Genomic DNA, 22,556 nt, shown 5'->3' with positions numbered 1-22,556 from the left:
TTCCCTTTATTTTTTTGAGCAGTGTACATTTATAAAAATGGTCTGCCTCTCAGTCCTGGTCTTGTCTACATCTACACAGAAACCCAGAGAAACTCACAGGAAGCTGTGTCTAACAGGAAAACACTTTGCTTGAGTGTGAGAAGGTCAGCTATTGTGGTGCACCATGAGCACCTAATACTACTGGCACTTTCCCATTGCCGTCCTTGCCTTGTTGCCAGATCTGTTAGAGCTTTGGCCAACTCTGTCATGTTTGAGCAGCCTGACAATGAAAGTCTGCAGAGTTGGTCAGAGCAAACACAGTTCTGGCAACTAGGCTCTGAGACTACTCTTCTTCCAAAAGGAAGATTCGAATCCATTCACTTTGTCATCTCTATGCTGCAGCGGAGTAGACATGTTGAGTTATGGCGAGGTTTGTTCAGGGTTTTCTGTGCTCACCTGTTTGCCTCATTAGGGCCCAGTGTCTGGTGGAGCATGAAGGAGCAGCAACAGCAGCATCAAAGGAGAGAGGCCTGGCAGTAATGAGAGGCTTTGTCATCCTGGGCAACTCAATTAGCCCAGACAGCCCAGAGTCCCTCAGGATGACTGATGACACCCCACTGGGACCACAAACCCCTGCAGGGAGAAAGAGAGGGTGTGGGTTTAGGGAGGCAGGGGTGGGGAACGACAAGTACCCAATAGTGTGCTCTTCACTCTGAAGGAACTTCTGAAGGAACTAACCTCAATACTCAACACAGAAAACCACATCCAGATCACACATACAGTAACTAGGAATTCACAAATATGGCTCCTGGGCAGTTGTGTGGTCAGGAAAAATGCAAGGCCCTACCCACAACACAGTGGGATCTTTACAGACATAGCACTGGTTCTCATACTCGAGTATCTATAATTCACATTTACCTATGATCTCTTAGATAGTAAATCAGAGCCTACAGCTTTCAATGGTGGTCTGTGTATTCCTAGGTGATCCTGTAGTTAAATTGTGTACTTTCATTACTGTTATCTTGGCCAGTGATCGTTCTGGCGGGTCAGGCTCTGTGACCCCATTGGGCCTGCTGTCTACAGCCAGTCACTCACCCGCCAGCTCACTGAGCTGTGATTGGCACATACTGTAATAGAGCCTCACTTTTAACATTCATCAGAAAACATTGATATTTTTCAACAGCAGAGCAAGTCCATTGGCTTTTCACGTGAGTTGGAGTCAGTGTGAATGGGCTAGCGGTAGCTGACAGTGAAAGATAAGGAGAGGACTGATGGAGAGGGTGAGAGGACTGATGGAGAGGGTGAGAGGACTGATGGAGAGTGTGAGAGGACTGATGGAGAGTGCTAGGGAGTGTGCTGCTCCTGCTATGAGGGAGACGGATGGGGATGGAGTAGCCTGTATGACCCTTCACAGAACACCAAGCCAAGCTTCTGTTGTTTATTCAACCTCCTGTATTAACCCCTCCTGTATTCAGAAATACTTCCTAAAGAACATCTCATTGTGGAGGGAAGTGTTTAATTTGGATTTAGTTCATTATTCATTCAATTGTGGTTTTCCACCTATAGTATAAGTGTTGTTGTGATGTAGAGTAGCTGGCTGTTGACGGCAGAGTCTGTGTGATTTTATGGGCAGCACTGTAGCACCTCAAGCCTTCTTTAAAACTCCATGGAGTTGTCCTACCAAACATTCTACTGTTGTGTCCCAAGGAGCCAGCTGCTGGAGGTGTCATTGTTCTGAGGCTGGGTTGGGGTAACCTGCTGGCATGGGACCCCTCACCTCACCCTATCCCAGGGACACCCCACCACGAGCCCACAGGACCTCTGTGTCACAGGCCACAGCTTGAATGGCAGGTACAAAGTAACCATTCTCTGCCCTGAACTCCCAGAGAGAGGAGCAGATGCTCCCCTGTCACTCACCCTTCCCGGGACAATGATGGGACGGGACAGGACAGGCGATGGCCTTGCCTCTGTCTCCTTATGGAATTACAGCACAGGTTGTCTTTGTTTGCTCAGGGAGTAATTGACAACATGTGGCAATAAGGAGGGTGGAAAATGGAGGATGTGATCCATCGAACATGACTCCACCAGCACAGACAGTCAGTGAAAGGAGCCAATGAAAGTTCATGGCATGCTGAACACAGGGCTCAAGTGGTACTTTTGTAGGTTTTAAATGTGCAATATGCAGAATCACTAATGTAGAGAATCACTGTTTGAAGCTTTTGTACAACACCGACGCAAAAACGAAACTTATGAACGTAAAGCATAGAAATAGCGCACATAGAACAGATATACCAATGCTTAGACTTGGTTTCGATGAGAATTACATCTATAACTCACATTTCTATGTGAATTTGGTCAGGTCACCCAGAAAGTTACATATTGCAGCTCTGGATGGAACCAGGCTTTTAGGTGACTGGAGGGACGGTGCCGTTCTCTGACAAGAAATGAAGCTGTGTTCAAACCAGTTTGTGCAGGCAGAACTTAACCTCATGGTGGGTCTAGAATATAAAGGCCGATAGTGGTCAGTTGGGATATAGGAGAATACTTACACCCACCCTCTCTCCTCTCTGCTTGGGGTGAGAGGACAGTCAGTGATCACTTGGGGAAAGCGTTTACAGTGCCCTCACATAAACACTCTTATGCCTTGATCTTCAACTCTCAGTAACCCCAGGAAACCACGCGTACCCTAGAATTTCCCTGTCGGTCTCAGATTTGTTATCTTAACTTTTTTGTCTCAAATGTCTCATTCCAGCCATATTATATGGTAGAACGCCATCCCAAACCTATTGAAAATCATTTGTCCTAGTAAAAGTAATTGTAGAGGGAGGAAGCTATCCTAGGGCAGTATTCCACACTCCTCTGTCTGTCTGCAATGCCACATTTCTGTCATGATGACCCTGTTACACATGAGGTGTGTAGAGCACCAGTGAATGAACCACAAAGTCCCACCGAAATGACCCACTGCCACAGGGAAGAGAAAGGCTGTGATTACTATAACATTGAATTAGACACACACGAACAGGGGGTAGAGAGAGTGGGGTGCATAATGTTTTTTCTGCGAGTACACGGGAATATCAACATGCGCACTTTTCTCATTTTATTTATTTTTATTTAACCAGGCAAGTCAGTTAAGAACAAATTCTTATTTACAATGACAGCCTATCAAAAGACAAAAGGCCTCCTGCGGAGACAGGGAACGGGCCTGGGATTAAAAATAGAAATATAGGACCGAACACACATCACAACACTACATAAAGAGAGACCTAAGACGACGACACGGCATGGCAGCAACACATGACAACACAGCATGGTAGAAACACTACATGACATCAACATGGTAGCAACACAACACGGTAGCAGCACAAAACATGGTACAAACATTGTTGGGAACAGACAACAGCTCAAAGGCAAGAAGGTAGAGACAACAATACATCACACTCATTACTCCGTTGATGACCTTAATATTGCCTCTGATCTAGGACCTGTCATATGCACCAAGGGATCTGAGGGTCATAGGTCAAATCATCCCCCTGCTCGCTCTCCGTTCTCCTCCAAAATCACTGTCACCTCATTATAAACAGGGCTCTCTGTCTCGCTCTCTTTTTCTCCCTTTCCCCTTCCTTTTGTTTCTCTCCCCCTATCCCTCTTATCTTTGTAAATGGAAAAGATGTACAAGACCCTTCCCTCATCTTTCCATTTAATGGGCACAGGTCCTTTTCACTGTGCCATACCATTGCGTTCTGTAATGACAGCATTTGCTGAGCACTTCAGTGCAAAATGAAGTCGGAATTGGATGAAAATTATAGGGCCAGGCTTTCTAATACCAGACATCTATTTTCCCCTATCCATTTGGAGAGAGCAGGGGAAAGCAGAGGCGACATTTGTGGGATGTATTATTTTCAATCAAACATAATTCTGTCTAAGGGTCTGTGGAGGAAATAATACTTAGGGTATTACTGTTGTACTAATAACATGGGGCTCATGGAAGCGTACCGGATCTCAAAGGGGAAACCTGCACTTCATGGCAATTTTCCCATCCCCAACCTGAAGTGAATTGCTCACAGAGATACAGAGGCTTGGAAATTAAATGGCTTCAATCAGTATCTTATATTGACTCAAACATTTACATTTAAGTCATTTAGCAGACGCTCTTATCCAGAGCGACTTACAAACACCATCTCTGCTTGATTCATCCCATTTTTACTCTAGATAGAACATAACCAGCTAATGGTCATTCATTATGCGAAACACTGAAAGACACACAGCAAAAATGCTTCTTACATGACAAATTGTTTCTGCTGAAAATGTTGTTAAAGTATAAAGATTCATACTGGTATGTGGGAAATGAACAGGAAAATGACAAGCATTCACCTGTTTCCTCTTAGCATTCATAATGAGCTTTTATCATGGATTATAAAGACCCCCACATAGTAGTTGCATACATTAATGGTTGTATGCAAACTTTAACATGCATTAAAAGTTGAGTCGTCACAATTTGACAAACTGAGCGCATTAGCCTACACTGTTAGTGAAAAGAGTTTAAGGTATTCAGTTATGACATCTGTCGCAATTTAATTTAGTCGATCTCCTTTAAAAGGAGTAACCTTTCTGTTATCTGGGGATCAGGGGGAGAGGGAGGAAGTGGAGTTGTGATAAATTGTACTTTGATCCTCTGGGAGTTGCTTATTAAATTCACTTATCGGCCTAACGAGGTCAGGGACAGGGACAGGTGACTGGATTAGATGGACCAGTCTGTTACTGTATGTCCCTGGGCTCCACTCTTCCACCATATTATCACACCATAGTGCCCACAAAGCTCATCACTAAGCTAAGGACCCTGGAACTAAACACCTCCCTCTGCAACTGGATCCTTGTCTTCCTGATGGGCCGCCCCCAGCTGATAAGGGTAGGCAACGACAGATCTGCCATGCTGATCCTCAACACGGTGCTTAGTCCCCTCCTGTACTCCCTGTCACCCACGACTGCGTGGCCAAGCACTAGTCCAACACCATCATTTAAGTTTGCTGACGACAGAATGGTGATGGGCCTGATCACCGACAACGATGAGACAGCCTATAGGAAGGAGGTCAGAGACCTGGCAGTGTGGTGCCAGGAAACAACCTCTCCCTAAACATGAGTAAGACAAAGGAGATGATCGTGGACTACAGAATAAGGAGGGCAGACCACGCCACCATTCACATCGATGGGGCTGCAATGGAGTCGGTCGAGAGTTTCAAGTTCCTTGGTGTCCACATCACCAACAAACTATTATGGTCCAAACTCACCAAGAAAGTCGTGAAGAAGGCACGACAACACCTTCTCCCCCTCAGGAGACTGAAAAGATTTGGCATGGGTCCCCAGATCCTCAAAAAGTTCTACAGCTGCATCATCGAGATCTTCCTGACCAGTTGCATCACCACCTGGTATGGCAACTGCTCGGCATCCGAACGAAAGGCACTACAGAGGGTAGTGCGTACAGCCGGGACATCACTGGTGTCAACCTTCCTGCCATCCAGGACCTATATACTAGGCGGTGTCAGAGGAAGACTCCAGTCACCCAAGTCATAGACTGTTCTCTCTGCTACCTCATGGCAAGTGGTACCAGAGCACCAAGTCTAGGTCCAAAAGGCTCCTTAACAGCTTCTACCCCCAAGCCATAAAACTGCTGAACAATTAATCAAATGGCGACCTGGACATTTCACTGTAAGGTGAAATGTTGTATTCACATGCACCGGTTTTATTCGGTGCATGTGACAAATAAAATTAGATTTGATATTATGATTATCACTGGGAAAGGATCATGTTCATGTGAAGTATCATTCTTATTATAAGTAAATATTATGCGTTACACTCCGGCTTGGAGAATAGTGGACGACTGAAAAGGTTCACAAAATAACCATATGAAGTCTAGCCAGTGACAGTAAGTGTTATGGTAGAAGGTTTGTGTGCTGTTACTGTGCAGTAGTTTAATCCAATACACTATGGGAGTAATCAGTGGTGTTACCAAAACAGATTGCCATAGGAAATCTTCAGGGCCGGTTTTTCAAAAATTATCTATCTGGATTTCAGCTATCGAATAGGATTAAATGCATAGAAATATAATGAATAGAACACACAAATCATTGATTTGGATGGGGACTCCCATTCTATTCATTCTATTTCTATGCATTTAATCCTATCCGACAGCCAGATAGATCATTTTAGAAAACTGGGCCCAGAAAGCTCCGGGTCACTGGATATACATTATATATACAAAGTATGAGGACACCCCTTGAAATTAGTGGATTCGGCTATTTCAGCCACACCCGTTACTGACAGGTGTATAAAATTGAGCACACAACCGTGCAATCTTCATAGACAAACATTGGCAGTAGAATGGCCTTACTGAAGAGCTCAGTGACTTTCAACGTGGCAACGTCATACGATGCCACCTTTTCCAATAAGTCGGTTCATCAAATTTCTGCCCTGCTAAAGCTGCCCTGGTCAATTGTAAGTGTCGTTATTGTGAAGTGGAAATTTCTAGGAGCAACAACGGCTCAGCCGTGAAGTGATAGGCCACACAAGCTCGCAGAATGGGACCGCCGAGTGCTGAAGCGTGTAATGCATAAAAATCACCTGTCCTCGGTTGCAACACTCACTACCGAGTTCCAAACTGCCTCTAGAAGCAACATCAACACAATAACGGTTCGTCGGGAGCTTTATGAAATGGGTTTCCATGGCTGAGCAGCCGCACACAAGCCTAAGATCACCATGCGCATTGTCAAGCGTCGGCTGGAGTGGTTTAAAGCTAGCCGCCATTGGACTCTGGAGCAGTGGAAACTCATTCTCTGAAGTGATGAATCGCGCTTCATCGTCTGACAGGCCGACGGAAAAATCTGGGTTTGGTGGATGCCAGGAGAATGCATAGTACCAACTGTAAAGTTTGGTGGAGGAGGAATAATGTTCTGGGGATGTTTTTCATGGTTTGTACTAGGCCCCTTAGTTCCAGTGAAGGGAAATCAGATTATGTGCTTCCAACTTTGTGGCAACAGTTTGGGGAAGGCTCTTTCCTGTTTCTGAATAACAATGCCCCTGTGCACAAAGCGAGATCCATACTGAAATGGTTTGTTGAGATCGGTGCGGAAGAACATAACTGGCCTGCACAGTGCGCCGAACCGCAACCCCATCGAACACGTTTGGGATGAATTGGAATGCCGACTGCGAGCCAGGCCTAATCGCCCAACATCAGTGCCCGACCTCACTAATGCGCTTGTGGCTGAATTGAAGCAAGTCCCCGTGGCAATGTTCCAACATCTAGTGGAAAGCCTTCCCAGAAGAGTGGAAGCTGTTATAGCTGCATAGGGGGGGAACCATCTCCATATTAATGCCCATGAGTTTGGAATGAGTTGTTCAACAAGCAGGTGTCCACATACTTTTGGTCATGTAGTGTACTTTACTGATGATTTCCTATCACAGGGAAAACTACAGAGAATAAAACAATTACTTTTCTCTACATGTACTGTATGATTGCCCTGAAGATGACAAGATTTAGGATGAACTTCTCTGCCTTCAAATGTTCCATCTGGTATCAGATGTTGTTCCTGAATCAAAGACCAAGCAGAAACTGTGTGTAAGTGTATGTTTGGTTACTTATCGGTGAGCAGTGGAGGGTTCAGCCTGCATAAATTTACTTTAGCTATCATTCATAGTGTAGTCCAATGTGTCTGGAGGTCAGGCATGACCGATCTTAAGAGATGGGACATCTACCTCACTTTAAAACTGCTCAGTGACTCGGCAAAAATAACAGGGAGGCTGGGAATTCCCCCTCTAGTTCTCGCTTGGCCACACAGAGGTCACTGTCTGTCTGCTGGCTGAGTGACTAATGGGGAGAGGGGTTGTTAATGTAAAGATTTACTGAGTGTCTCAGTCTTTGAGTTAGCCCAGTTAAGATGTTTCAATATCATTAAATCTTGTGAAGTAACACAGACGGTCAGCTTTGCACATAGAGAAATATTGTTTCTTTACTCCTTTGGCAGTGGTCCTCATTCATTCATCATGGTTGACTTGTTGGTCATGGGCCTACAGTAGGTCTCTGTCCTAGTATAGAAGCTAGAGGTCGACCGATTAATCGGAATGGCCAATTAATTAGGGCCGATTTCAAGTTTTCATAACAATCGGTAATCGGTATTTTTGGCCACCGATTTTTTTATTTTTTTATTACCTTTATTTAACTAGGCAAGTCAGATTAAGAACACATTCTTATTTTCAATGACGGCCTAGGAACGGGGGTTAACTGCCTTGTTCAGGGGGGATTCGGGGATTCGTTTTTGCAACCTTCTAGTTACTAGTCCAACGCTCTAACCACCTGCCTTACATTGCACTCCACAAGGAGCCTGCATGGCAGGCTGACTACCTGTTACGCGAGGGCAGCAAGAAGCCAAGGTAAGTTGCTAGCTAGCATTAAACTTATCTCATAAAAAACTATCAATCTTAACATAATCAGTAGTTACCTACACATGGTTGATGATATTACTAGTTTATCTAACGTGTCCTGCGTTGCATATAATCGATGCGGGGCCTGTTAATTTCTCATCGAATCACAGCCTACTTCGACAAACGGGTGATGATTTAACAAGCGCATTTGTGAAAAAAGCACTGTCGTTGCACCAATGTACCTAACCATAAACATCAATGCCTTTCTTTAAAATCAATACACAAGTATATATTTTTAAACCTGCATATTTAGTTAATATTGCCTGCTAACATGAAATTGTGTCACTGCGCTTGCGTTCATTGCCTGGCTCGTTGCGAACTAATTTGCCAGAATTTTACGTAAACATGACATACCATTGAAGGTTGTGCAATGTAACAGGAATATTTAGACTTAGGGATGCCACCCGTTAGATAAAATACGGACCGGTTCCGTATTTCACTGAAAGAAAAAAAACGTTTTGTTTGAGATGATAGTTTCCGGATTCGACCATATGAATGACCTAAGGCTCGTATTTCTGTGTGTTGATTATATTATAATTAAGTCTATGATTTGATAGAGCAGTCTGACTGAGCGGTGGTAGGCACCAGCAGGCTCGTAAGCATTCATTCAAACAGCACTGTCGTGCGTTTTGCCAGCAGCTCTTCACAATGCATTGCGCTGTTTATGACTTCAAGCCTGTCAACTCCCAAGATTAGGCTGGTGTAACCGATGTGAAATGGCTAGCTAGTTAGCGGGTGTGCGCTAATAGCGTTTCAAACGTTACTCCCTCTGAGACTTGGAGTAGTTGTTCCCCTTGCTATGCATGGGTAACGCTGCTTCGAGTGTGGCTGTTGTCGTCGATGTGTTCCTGGTTCGAGCCCAGGTAGGAGCGAGGAGAGGGACGGAAGCTATACTGTTACACTGGCAATACTAAAGTGCCTATAAGAACATCCAATAGTCAAAGGTATATGAAATACAAATCGTATAGAGAGAAATAGTCCTATAATAACTACAACCTAAAACTTCTTACCTCGGAATATTGAAGACTCATGTTAAAAGGAACCACCAGCTTTCATATGTTCCCATATTCTGAGCAAGGCACTTAAACGTTAGCTTTCTTACATGGTGTCACGATTGTCATAAAGAGTGGACCAAAACACAGCGGGAAAATGTATACTCATCTTCTTTTTTTATTTGAAGAAGGAAAAACAAAATAATCACGTATTCAAAACAAATGATTCCAAATAGTCCCGTCAGGTGCAACAAACACTAAACCAGGAAATAACTACCCACAAACCCCCATAGAACAAACACCCCTATAAATAGGACCTTCAATCAGAGGCAACGAGAAGCAGCTGCCTCCAATTGAAGGTCAACCCAATAAACACCACATAGAAATAGACCAACTAGATATAACATAGAAAAACACTAACATAGAACATAACCCAAACAACCTCGAAACACCCTAAACAAACACCCCCTGCCACGCCCTGACCAAACTACAATAACAAACAGCCCCTTACTGGTCAGGACGTGACACATGGCAAATATTGCACTTTTACTTTCTTCTCCAACACTTTGTTTTTGCATTATTTAAACCAAATTGATGTTTCATTATTTATTTGAGGCTAAATTGATTTTATTGATGTATTATATTAAGTTAAAATAAGTGTTCATTCAGTATTGTTGTAATTGTCATTATTACAAATTTCAAAAAAGAATCGGCCGATTAATCGGCAGCAGCTTCTTTGGCCCTCCAATAATCGGTATCGGTGTTGAAAAATCATAATCGGTCGACCTCTAATAGAAGCCTGTGATATCATCCTCATGTCAGTTACTCACCTGTCAATGAGGTCACCCCTCACTCAGTCCTTTCAGTTGGGAGGGCACTGTAATGTAATGAGATGGACTTCTGAACATGGACCTGTCCAATATCTCTCCATCCACAGCCCCAGAGACAGACCACCTGGAGCACAGACTTACTGATTCAACCCCACAGTGGTCCTGTCTCACTCCATGCCCAACAAATTGAGCTCAGTCCAGTTTACAACCTTGGCTGTAAACACACCGACTCAGCCAGGAGTGCTGATGGGTCTGGGAATGAGCTGGTGACAGGAGCCAGTGTCCAGGTCAGAACTGAGAGAGACAGAGTCCCTGGTCATGGAGGATGAAGGGTGCCCCACTGCCCACCTAGCTGTAGCTCTGCTCTCAGAACAGGAGAGATGCGACCGGTGCGACAGGGATGAAATATGAACTCCTTTAATATTCCGCCTAATAACTGTGTTGACAAGCGGCATGAGTTACCTTCAGGAGGAATGTCGTGGCATTTGGATAATTAGCTGTAAATAGTGTTTTATGATACCTTGCTGGAGGCAATCGGCAGCCTTTTTATTTGTAGCAAAGGTTAGGTGATGATTTTAGTGGCCCTATTATGGCCGTTAATTTTGCTGGGACCAGAGGTCCTGCATTGGAGGGTTGGAGTCCTGCCATGGTTGGAGACATATTGGATCTGTCAGCCCCCTGGCCAGGGAGAATCCATTACCTCAGACTCAGTCACTCTCTGTCATCACAGAACCAATTTATTTACATTCAAATCCCTGTGTGAACACCCAGCTCTCGCTCGCTCTCTCTCACCCTCGCTGTCGCTCACTATCGCTGTCACTCGCTATCTCTCTCTCTCTGACAGACAGCAGCTTATAGCCAAGTCACTCTATTAGAAGCAGCGTGGAGCCCTGAAATCTCCAGTGTGTGAACACTGTTTATTTTTTAAAAGCTAACAAACTCTGTGTTGGATCTGTTGTTTTGCCGTTTGGCAGTGAGTGATATTTTCTCATCAGATATGGCATGTGGTTGTGTGCTTTTGTAGTGACTTTGTTTCGTTTTCCCATATCCCACAAGATGGCAAATATAGACAGGTAGAGGTAGAGGTAGCCCCAGCTGAATGCAGTACATGATGAAATACACAGTGATGTGGTGAGATGGAGAGGAGCTGAGATTTAAATGCAATCTTATGTTTTGAAAAACATCTATTCTGCTTTGTCACATTACAGCGTAGTTTATGTATTCTCTGAAAGGAACCTATTTATACATTCAGAATATCTTTGTTAAGGCATATCTAGTGATTGAGACAGTGATCCTCTGCATGGTTTTCTCCCAAGCCAAGTAAATGACCATACTGTACAGCAGGGGTAGGCATTATTAGTTGCTCTCCCCTCCAAATTAAAAGGTTGTGGGGACTGTGATTCCCCTGGTGCCTGTCTCTGTTGGTGGGGGATCTGTGGATCACAGTCAACAGCAACGTGGAGCTGACAGCTGTCTGATAAATTATGCACAGACTATTGTTCTAGGGGTGGACACACACTCACACTCACACACACACGCAGACACACACACACAGGCCCCAACGGCAACACTTAAGGGAGGGGAACTCATTAAAGTACACCCTCTGCTCACTCTTCCTCACTCTCCTCTTACACCCACCATCTCTCTTCCTCTTTCTCTATCTCTCTCTCTTTCTCTCCCCTCTCTCTTTCTCTCTCTCCCTCTCTCCCTCACTCTCTCTTTCTCTCCCCCCTCTCTCTCCCCCCTCTCTCTCTTTCTCTCCCCTCTCTCCTTCCCTCTCTCTCACCCCCCTCTCTCTCTCCTCCCTCTCGCTCCCTCTCTCTCTCCCCCCTCTCCCTCCCTCTCTCTCTCCTCTCTCTCTCTCTTGCTCTTCCTCCTCCTCCTTGTTCTTCTTCACTGTCCCTCTTTCTCACTCCTGTTCACCTGCTGTCTCCATTATTCATAAAGCCAGTGCTGAACAGAGTGGGTCCTCCATCCCTCATATTCTCTACAGATTAAGGAGATGATAGGTGTAGCCCAGGTCCAAAGTCAACTCAAGGGAGACGCCACTGAATCTCTACCCGTCCACACCACTGTGGGAGCCTGTGAGATTATGACCACGCCTCTCTCCTTTCTACTTCCACAGCCTAGTCTCAGCCTGGCCTAGCATGTCTGCAGGGAGGGGAGGTGACACGGAATACATCAGCCATGGAAGGAACCAGACTTCTATTTATTTATATAGATGTCTCTACTCCACCCCTCCCACCACCTCTGCTGGTGTCTGGACAGAGCATTATGGAGTGTGAGAAGGACTGGACTCTTATCACTATCAGTCATCGTTTCCTGTTTTTCTTCTTTTTTTTTTTTTACCCCAGATCATTCTCAACATTCTGCTAAACCCCCTGTTTCCTTCTTCACATGTTGCCACGTCGTCACTACCCCAGATCATTCTCAACATTCTGCTAAACCCCCTGTTTCCTTCTTCACATGTTGCCACGTCGTCACTACCCCAGATCATTCTCAACATTCTGCTAAACCCCCTGTTTCCTTCTTCACATGTTGCCACGTCGCCACTACCCCAGACCATTCTCAACATTCTGTTTCTCTCTGATCTTCTCAGGTCATAAAAACATAATCCAGGTTGGAAGACGTTCACACAACTTATTTTGCCCAGGCGAATCGTCCGATAGATAGGAAGACTGATAGCTTGACATTTTCCAGCGTGGTGTGCTGAAATGCCGAGGTCATCTTCACTTAACTCAGTGGCACGGTGAAGAGACCCTGGTAGATCTACAGAGATGCTGCTCTGCCCTGCAGTCAGACAGGCAGTAAAAGCACTGTTTAAACTGCACCACAGATCAGCACTGACACTGACCCTGTTAACACTGGTGCACTCACAGTAAATCCTCAATTAGTCTGAGCTGAGCGGGTGTTGAGCAGGTGTCAACTGCACGCCTGTAAATACAGGCCACCTGTATCCGAGTGGATCATAGTAGAATGGAGACATTGTCAAACTTTGGTCAATAGTTTATAGGCTGAGGAAGGATACACAATCATGGTAATAACAGGTGAAATAATTGTTGGAGATACTGCACATACGTATGTGATTTCTGGTCTCTTCAATCCTAATGTGTCCTGAGAACTTGTCTATCAAAGAGTAAGAGAGAGACGGATAATGAGAAAATGTGTGGAAGACAGCGAGTGACTCTGAGCCAGACCCAGTCAGTGAGTGTCGCACCACACCTCTGCTGATTCATCTGTTGCTGTAGTTAAAAACACAACTGTTAAACTGGCCCCAGCGGGACCCTTAAAGAGCAGAGTGCTACAGAGCGGCACTACAGAGACACCATGAATATAAATGACCCAGTCAAGCAGGGAGTTACACAGTACAGGAGACCCACACTTTCAAAGGACCCCATAGCTAATGAAGGAGGGACATGATAACCCCTGTCCCCTTCCTCTAGCCAAACCCCCCGATGTTTACAGTGACACACATGACATTATTACCTCTTGGTCCTACTTGTTACCGGGTCCTGTGTAGAGGCAGGAGACTGTGTCTCTGTCTGTCACTAATGACTGGCACTTGCTGTTGGACTCCTTGTCTCCAGAGCCCACAGATCAAGCTGCTGTTTGAAGTCTGTTTACACCCCAAAAATGTTCAGCCTCACCATTAGCAGTGGTGGGGGGAGGGCGGGCGATGGTATACTGTTGTCACAGCAACTAGAAATTAATTGGTCATTTGATTAATGCAGTGACAGTATCATGTTTCAGGTAAGACTCATGTGCAGACTGTGTTGAAGTAACAATGTTTATTACAACAGGAGCAGGCAAACGACAGGTCACAGCAGGCAGGGGTCAGTAATCCAGAGTAGGGGCAAAGGCACCAGACGGAAGGCAGACTCAGGGTCAGGGGCAGGCAGAGTGGTCAGGCAGGCGGGCTCAGAGTCAGGACAGGCAAAGGTCAAAACCAGAAGAATGAGAAAAAGAGTGACTGGGGAAAGCAGGAGCTGAGACAGGAGACAAAGGGCTGTGAGACATGAATTTACATCAAGACACATGACAAGTAGGAAGTATACAGAGGGTACAGGGCAACAGAGGACGAACAGCAGAGGGGCTAATGATTTTGGAGCAGGGGGAAAGGTCTCGGCATCCGGGGGTGTAGCCGCGGGGCTATAGGGGTGTGCTAGTGCATCCGGCTTAACATTCTTGGGTACCGGTCGGTGTTGCGGAAGCGAAGTAGCCCGGGCCTTAATGAACCCCTCCCGGAGGTCCTGGTACTCCGAGGGAATGGCAGAGAGGTTCGGGGGAATTTCCAAGCCCCCGGGAAGACGTCCCGGGGCAGGCAGAGCTGATTTCAGGTAATGAGCGTGGCAAAACGGGCTCCAGCCCACGATGGCACCAGTAGCCCAGTCAATCGAGGGATTGTGTCGCTGGAGCCAAAAGAATCCCTACACCACAGGAACCTGCAGAGACTCAATTAGCAGAAATTGGTTCGTCTCACTGTGGTTCCCCGACACTCGTAGGTTGATGGGGGTGGTATGATGGGTGACCCAAGCCTATAGAGCGCCCGTCCAGCGCTCTAACATCCATGGGAATGGAGAGGGGTAGAGGGGTAGAGGGGATGTCCAGCTCGGATGCCAGGGTAAAGTCCATAAGACTCATATCGGCCCCCGAGTCGATGAGTATCTGGAGAGACTTGGACTAGTCGCTCCACAGCAGGGTGGCATGGAGAAGGGGGCGAGTAGGGGGAGATGTAAAATGATCCTTAAGACCACCCAGAGTACTCATTCCTACCAATGAGCTAGGTCTCTTGAAGGGACAGGTAGACACATAATGACCGGCAGCACTGCATTACAGACAACTCTGGGTGTTAAGTCTGCGTACGTGTTCGGCTGGAGACAGCCTAGCCCTGCTGAGTTGCATCAGCTCGGGAAGAGGCAAATCAGCAGTCTTTGGAGGCTCTTGGAGGAACTCGGGTAAGCTGGGATCCTCTCGGGGACGAAGATGCTGGGGACTTCCGGAGTTCATCAGTTGCAAGGTGGGATCCTTGAGTGAGCGATTGGGACCGCAATCAGACCTCTTCTCCCTCCTACGTTCCCGTAGCCGACCATCAATCCAGATGGTTAAAGTGATGAGTGAGTCGAGATCCATCGGTAGTTCCCGGGCTGCAAGCTCGTCCTTTACTTCCTCCGATAATCCGTGCAGGAACGTGTCGAACAGCGCTTCCAGGTTCCAGGCACCCTCCGCTGCTAGCGTGTGGAAATCCACCGCATAGTCTGCCACACTGAGTGAGTCCAGCCGAAGCTGGAGTAACTTCCAGGCAGCCTCTCTCCTGGGCCACCGGAGCCTCAAACGTTTCTCACCTCCACCACGAATACTTCCAGACTGAGTCAGACGGCGGATTGTTGCTCCCACACCGCCGTGGCACAGGCGAGTGCCCTCCCAGACATCAGCGTAATAATGTACGTTATCTTCGAACGGTCCGAAGGGAACGAAGAAGGCTGCAGCTCGAAAACAAGGGAGCATTGGGAGAGAAATGCCCGGCAGGTTCTGGAATCTCCATCGCAGTGCTCCGGGGGAAGTAAGCGGGGTTCCTGGGAAATCGGGGTGACAGCACTGCTACCAGCCTGGTTACTGAGGGGTTGGGAGGGTACCGTCGTGGTAGGCTGCCTAGTAAGCAACCCATGGAATTGCTCCGGCAAAGCGTCCAATGCTAGGTCGTGACGTTTGGTCTCGTCTTGGAACCCTTCCATCAGACCGCGAAGAAACTCCTCGTGTCGACCAATGAAGGCTCCTTGGGAGTAGATGGCATTGCTGAGCTGGTCCAAGTCTGCTGGGTCAATCATGGCCAGTTCGTACTATCACGTTTCAGGTAAGACCCAAGTGCAGACTGTGTTGAAGTAACAATGTTTATTACAACAACAGGGGCAGGCAAATGACAGGTCACGGCAGGCAGGGGTCAGTGATCCAGAGTAGGGGCAAAGGCACCAGACGGCAGGCAAGCTCAGAGTCAGGGGCAGGCAGAGTGGTCAGGCAGGTGGGCTCAGAGTCAGGACAGGCAAAGGTCAAAACCAGGAGAGTGAGAAAAAGAGAAACTGGGGAAAGCAGGATCTGAGACAAAACGTTGGTTGTCTTGACAAACAAGATGAACTGGAAAAAGAGAACACAGGTATAAGTACCCAGGGGATAATGGGGAAGATGGGCGACACCTGGAGGAGGGTGGAGAAAAGCACAAGGACAGGTGAAACAGATCAGGGCGTGACAGACAGGTTATTAGACTATTATTTCCTGTCACGTCCTGACCATAGAAAGCTGTTCTTTTCTATGGTAGAGTAGGTCAGGGCGTGACAGGGGGGTTTTCTAGTTTACTTTTTCTATGTTGTTATGTTCTAGTTTTGTAATTCTATGTTGGGTTTTGTTTGGGATGATCTCCAATTAGAGGCAGCTGATCCTCGTTGTCTCTAATTGGAGATCATACTTAAGTAGGGGTTTTTCCCACCTGGGTTTGTGGGAGATTGATTTTGAGTTAGTGTATGTTTCACCTCTGCGTCACGGTTTGTTGTTTTTGTTCTTTAGTTTATGTGTATGTATTGCATAGTTTCACAGTGAAAATAGAATGTGGAACGACACACACACTGCACTTTGGTCCGCTCCTTCCTACGACAACCGACACAGAAGATCCCACCACAAGAGGACCAAGCAGCATGATCAGGAGTGGACCTAGGAGGACATCCTGAACGACAAGGGATCCTGGACGTGGGAGGAGATCCAGGCTGGATGAGATCGCCTCCCATGGGAACAGGTGGAGGCAGCGAGAGCAGAGCGGCAACGAGAAGAGGAACTAGCTCGGCAATGAGGCAAGCACAAGAGGCAGCCCCCCCCCAAAAAATTGGGGGGGCACACGGGGAGATTGGCAGAGTCAGGGTGGAGACCTGAGCCAACTCCCCGTGCTTACCGTGGGGAGCAGGTGAACAGTCAGTCACCATGTTATGCGGTGATGCGCACCGTATCTCCGGTGCGCATTCATAGCCCGGTGCGCTCTGTGCCTGCGGCTCGCATTTGCCGGGCTAAACTGAGCGTTCAGCCAGGAAGGATTGTGCTGGCTCAGCGTTCCTGGTCTCCGGTGCGTCTCTTCGGTCCAGGATATCCTGCGCCAGCTCTACGCACTGTTTCGCCAGTGCGCCTGCACAGCCCAGTTCGTCCTGTGCCCGCGCCCTGCACTTGCCGGGCTAAAACAAGCATCCAGCCAGGACGGGTTGTGCCAGCCCTAAGCTCCAGACCTCCAGTGCGCCTCCACGGCCCAGTATATCCTGCTCCAGTTCTACGCACTGTGTCGCCAGTGCGCCTGCACAGCCCAGTTCGTCCTGTGCCCGCGCCCCGCACTTGCCGGGCTAAAGTAAGCATCCAGCCAGGATGGGTTGTGCCAGCCCTAAGCTCCAGACCTCCAGTGCGCCTCTAAGGCCCAGTATACCCTGTACCTGCTCTGCACACCCAGCCTCCAGCGATGTTCCCCAGTCCGGAGAGACCTGTTCCGGCTCCACGTAAGAAACCTCCAGTGATGATCCATGGTCCGAAGCCTCCAGTGATGATCCATGGCATGAAGCCTCCAGTGATGATCCATGGCCCGGAGCCTGTAGGGATGATCCATGGCACAGAGCCTGCAGCAACGGTCCCCAGTCCGGAACCTCCTGAGACGGTCTGCAGTCCGGAACCTCCTGAGACGGCCTGCAGTCCAGAGTCTTCAGCGACGGTCTGCAGTCCAGAGTCTTCAGCGACGGTCTGCAGTCCAGAACCTCCAGCGATGATCTACGGTTCGGTTCATCCAGCGACGATCCACGGTTCGGAGCTTCCGGCAATGATCCACGGTCTGGTTCCTCCGGCCACACAAAAGCGGAGGGATCAGCGGGCGGAGTGGGGGCTACGCCCCGAACCGAAGCCACCACCATGAGTAGATGCCCACCCGGACCCTCCCCTATAGGTTCAGGTTTGCAGCCGGGAGTCCGCACCTTTGGGGGGGGGGGGGGGGGGGGGGGGGTACTGTCACGCCCTGACCTGAGAGAGACGTTTTTCTCTGTTTGGTTAGGTCAGGGTGTGACATGGGGTGGGCATTCTATGTGTTGTATGTCTATGTTGTTTTTTTTCTTTGATTGGCTGAGTACGGTTTCCAATCAGGCAGCTGTCATTCGTTGTCTCTGGTTGGGAATCATACTTAGGCAGCCCTTTTTCCCACAGTCAGTTGTGGGATCTTGTCTTGGTGTTGCATGTGTTTGCACGCCAAGCTTTTCATTCATTGTATTGTTTTTGCTGGTTCACATTGAGAAATAAATATGATGAACCCAAACCACGCTGCACCTTAGTCTCCTCCTAATGACGAACGTCACAATTTCCATTGTCACATTTTTGTGATGAATTAATCAAGTCTACATACAGTTGTCTTGTTAACAAACTATGGTTTGGGCAAGTCGGTTAGAACATCTACTTTTTGCATGATACAAGTCATTTTTCCAATAATTGTTTACAGACAGATTATTTCACTTATTATTCACTGTATCACAATTCCAGTGGGTCAAAGTTTACATACACTAAGTTGACTGTGCCTTTAAACAGCTTGGAAAATTCCAGAAAATGATGTCATGGCTTTAGAAGCTTCTGATAAGCTAATTGACATAATTTGAGTCAATTGGAGGTTTACCTGTGGATGTATTTCAAGGCCTACCTTCAAACTCTGTGCCTCTTTGCTTGACATCATGGGAAAATCAAAAGAAATTAGCCAAGACCTCAGAAAAAATTGTAGACCTCCACAACTCTGGTTCATCCTTGGGAGCAATTTCCAAACGCCTGAAGGTGCCATGTTCATCTGTACAAACAATAGTACGCAAGTATAAACACCATGGGACCACGCAGTCGTCATACCGCTCAGGAAGGAGATGTGTTCTGTCTCCTAGAGATGAACGTACTTTGGTGCGAAAAGTGCTAATCAATCCCAGAACAACAGCAAAGGACCTTGTGAAGATGCTGTAGGAAACAGGTACAAAAGTATCTATATCCACAGTGAAATGAGTCCTATATCGACATAACCTGAAAGGCCGCTCAGCAAGGAAGAAGCCACTGCTCCAAAACCGCCATAAAATAGCCAGACTATGGTTTGCAACTGCACATGGGGACAAAGGTTGTACTTTTTGGAGAAAATGTCCTCTGGTCTGATGAAACAAAAATAGAACTGTTTGGCCATAATGACCATCGTATATTTGGAGTAAAAAGGGGAGGCTTGCAAGCCAAAGAACATCATCCCAACCGTGAAGCACGGGGGTGGCAGCATCATGTTGTGTGGGTGCCCTGCTGCAGGAGGGACTGGTGCACTTCACAAAATAGATGGCACCATGAGGGAGGAAAATTATGTGGATATATTGAAGCAACATTTCAAGACATCAGTCAGGAAGTTAAAGCTTGGTCGCAAATGAGTCTTCCAAATGGACAATGACCCCAAGCATACTTCCAAAGTTGTGACAACATGGCTTATGGACAACAAAGTCAAGGTATTGGAGTGGCCATCACAAAGCCCTGACCTCAATCCCATTGAAAATTTGTGGGCAGAACTGAAAAACCTTGTGCGTGCAAGGAGGCCTACAAACCTGACTCAGTTACACCAGCTCTGTCAGGAGGAATGGGCCAAAATTCACCCAACTTATTGTGGGAAGCTTGTGGAAGGCTATCCGAAACGTTTGACCCAAGTTGAACAATTTAAAGGCAATGCTACCAAATATTAATTGAGTGTATGTAAACTTCTGACCCACTGGGAATGTGATGAAAGAAATAAAAGCTGAAATAAATCATTCTCTCTACTATTATTCTGACATTTCACATTCTTAAAATAAAGTGGTGATTCTAACTGACATAAGACAGGAAATCTTTACTAGGATTAAATGTCAGGAATTGTGAAAAACTGCGTTTAAATGTATTTGGCTAAGGTGTATGTAAACTTCCAACTTCAACTGTACTTTGTCCCATCCATATTGTTTATGTCAGTCATGTGGTTCATTCTCCAGTGTGAATATCTCTCTGTCTCTCTCTGCTCTTTCAGGTGTTCCTATATGAGATTGAGTGTGTGCTCTTTGTTCTTGAATATTCTTCAATATAGTGTGAAAGAGATGCATAGAGAGTGTGCTTTCTCTCTAAATCGCTCCATTCATTCCAGCCCCAGGCAGGCCAACACTGTGGCTAAGACTAGCATAGCACTGGCTGTCATGGTGATCAACTACACTGAGCGTAGCCTCCGCTCCAGTAAAGCCTGGCTATCAGCACACTGACCACTGGGACTAAATACAAGCTGTTGGACTACACACTATAAGACTGATTATAATAACAGTTCCTGCAAATATAGCTAATCCTTCATTTGCCTGTGACAGGTTTTCCTGAGTATCAGCTCTGTAATACTATCATATTGTTTCTGTTGTTAAGGCGTGCTGGGTGTTTTAAAACTAACGTGGTGGGAAAAGAGATGATTATTCATTGCCAGTCCTCCAATGGTTAAACCTCTGCAGATGGATAAGGCTAGGGCTGGATCCTATAGAATGAACACCGGAGGAGGTTGTCTTGCTCTGACGGAGGATCCCATGGAGCAGTGCCATGGCTAGCCAATGTTGGAGTAGCCAGAAAATGCTAACATCCGGTTTTCATGGATTCGGTATTTTAAATTTAACTTCTTTTTCCTCTGAAAAAGGGAGGTGGGTACTCCATTCAGGTGTCTTTCTACACCTGCTACATTAGGCTATGCCATGGCTCATGGTGGAGCAGGCCTGAGATGCTACGTTAGGCTATGCCATGGCCCATGGTGGAGCAGGCCTGAGATGCTACGTTAGGCTATGCCATGGCTCATGGTGGAGCAGGCCTGAGATGCTACGTTAGGCTATGCCATGGCTCATGGTGGAGCAGGTCTGAGATGCTACGTTAGGCTATGCCAGGACTCATGGTGGAGCAGGCCTAGGATGCTACATTAGGCTATGCCAGGGCTCATGGTGGAGCAGGCCTGTGATGCTACATTAGGCTATGCCAGGGCTCATGGTGGAGCAGGCCTGGGAGGTAGTGGTGAGGGAAGCAATGCTGACAGACAGATAGGTATTGGTGGAAACATCTGGCCTGCGGAAACACCCTGCACAGTGCTCATGTACCACTATCAACACCAGCCACCACGCCAGGGACCCAGCCAGCCATGTGATGTACACCAGTATGAATACAACCAAGCATGCTCTATGAATGAGAGCAGAGAGGACATGGGATATGGGCTGGGGCCCTGTTTACCAGTGTCTGAAATAATGTCCTTTTGTGATAACCCCCACATCTGACAGACGCAGGAATGACGACCCTGTAGGAGCCAGTAGCGGTGTGTGGTTAAACTCACTGGGGAAGCCAAGCCAGTAAAAGCCATAATTACAACCTATGTGTTGTGATAATTGCGTTGTTTGATCTATAACCTGTTAGTTCATATGCATTGACACCGTGATATATAGACCTAAGGCTGAGACAATAAGAAGCCACAGTGGCAGAATACATTTTACCACAGCTTTGTTTCATCACAAAACCGGGGAGCAACCTCTGTCCGGTGGAGTCCACAAAGCAAATTGCACGTAACAAATATGGTCAATCAAGTTAATGTTTCCGACATTTTTGGACTACTAAACAACCATTGATTTCGGACACCGGAGAGTTACTGCAAATCGCAAAGAAAACAGGAGCTGGCTCCACTATTACTGGACCATTTCAACTTCAACATTTAACATCATCAAATCACCTATGCTTAGTCTAATACAGTGACAACTAAAATATTCCAAAAACTATTTAGTCCAATCAATGTAAGCTAAATGTCATGTGTCTGTCCATGGTACTGATTTTTTGTGTGTGTGTGTGTGTGTGTGTGTGTTTCTCTACTTGTAGAGAAATATCAATGCCATCCTCCTCTCTTTCATGTTGCTGAAATGGAAAATTATGAAACAGAAAGACGAAAGATAAATGTATTTAATTTCTTCTTCTTTTATTGGGTTAAGTGCCTTGCTCAAGTACACATCGTCAAATGTTTTACCCAGACAGCTTGGGGATTCAAACCAGCAACCTTGCAGTTACTGGCCCAACGCTCTTAAATGCTAGGCTACCTGCACTTATCACGCAATCCGTCATTTCATTACATAATTTGCCTCAATAGGTTATTAACCTTTGCCAGTGTACTGACGTGAGCGGCTGGTTGCCCTTCTCCCAGGACTCCCCAACATAGGCCTTGATGATCACTGACTGCCAAGTGACATCAGCCTTG

The 22,556-nt window shown here is 46.7% G+C and overlaps 1 protein-coding gene across 1 annotated transcript in view; it reads left to right on the top strand.

Annotated features, from left to right (window-relative positions):
* Positions 1-22,556, top strand: part of LOC106565923 (E3 ubiquitin-protein ligase PDZRN3-B) — a 152,547-nt gene that overhangs the window by 91,705 nt on the left and 38,286 nt on the right. The window lies entirely within an intron of this gene.

Source organism: Salmo salar, chromosome 12 (genome assembly GCF_965601325.2).
Source record: "Salmo salar chromosome 12, fSalSal1, whole genome shotgun sequence".
NCBI classification, from domain to species: domain Eukaryota; kingdom Metazoa; phylum Chordata; class Actinopteri; order Salmoniformes; family Salmonidae; genus Salmo; species Salmo salar.
The sequence above is the reverse complement of the archived record's forward strand: the minus strand, read 5'-3'. Positions and strand labels throughout refer to the sequence as shown.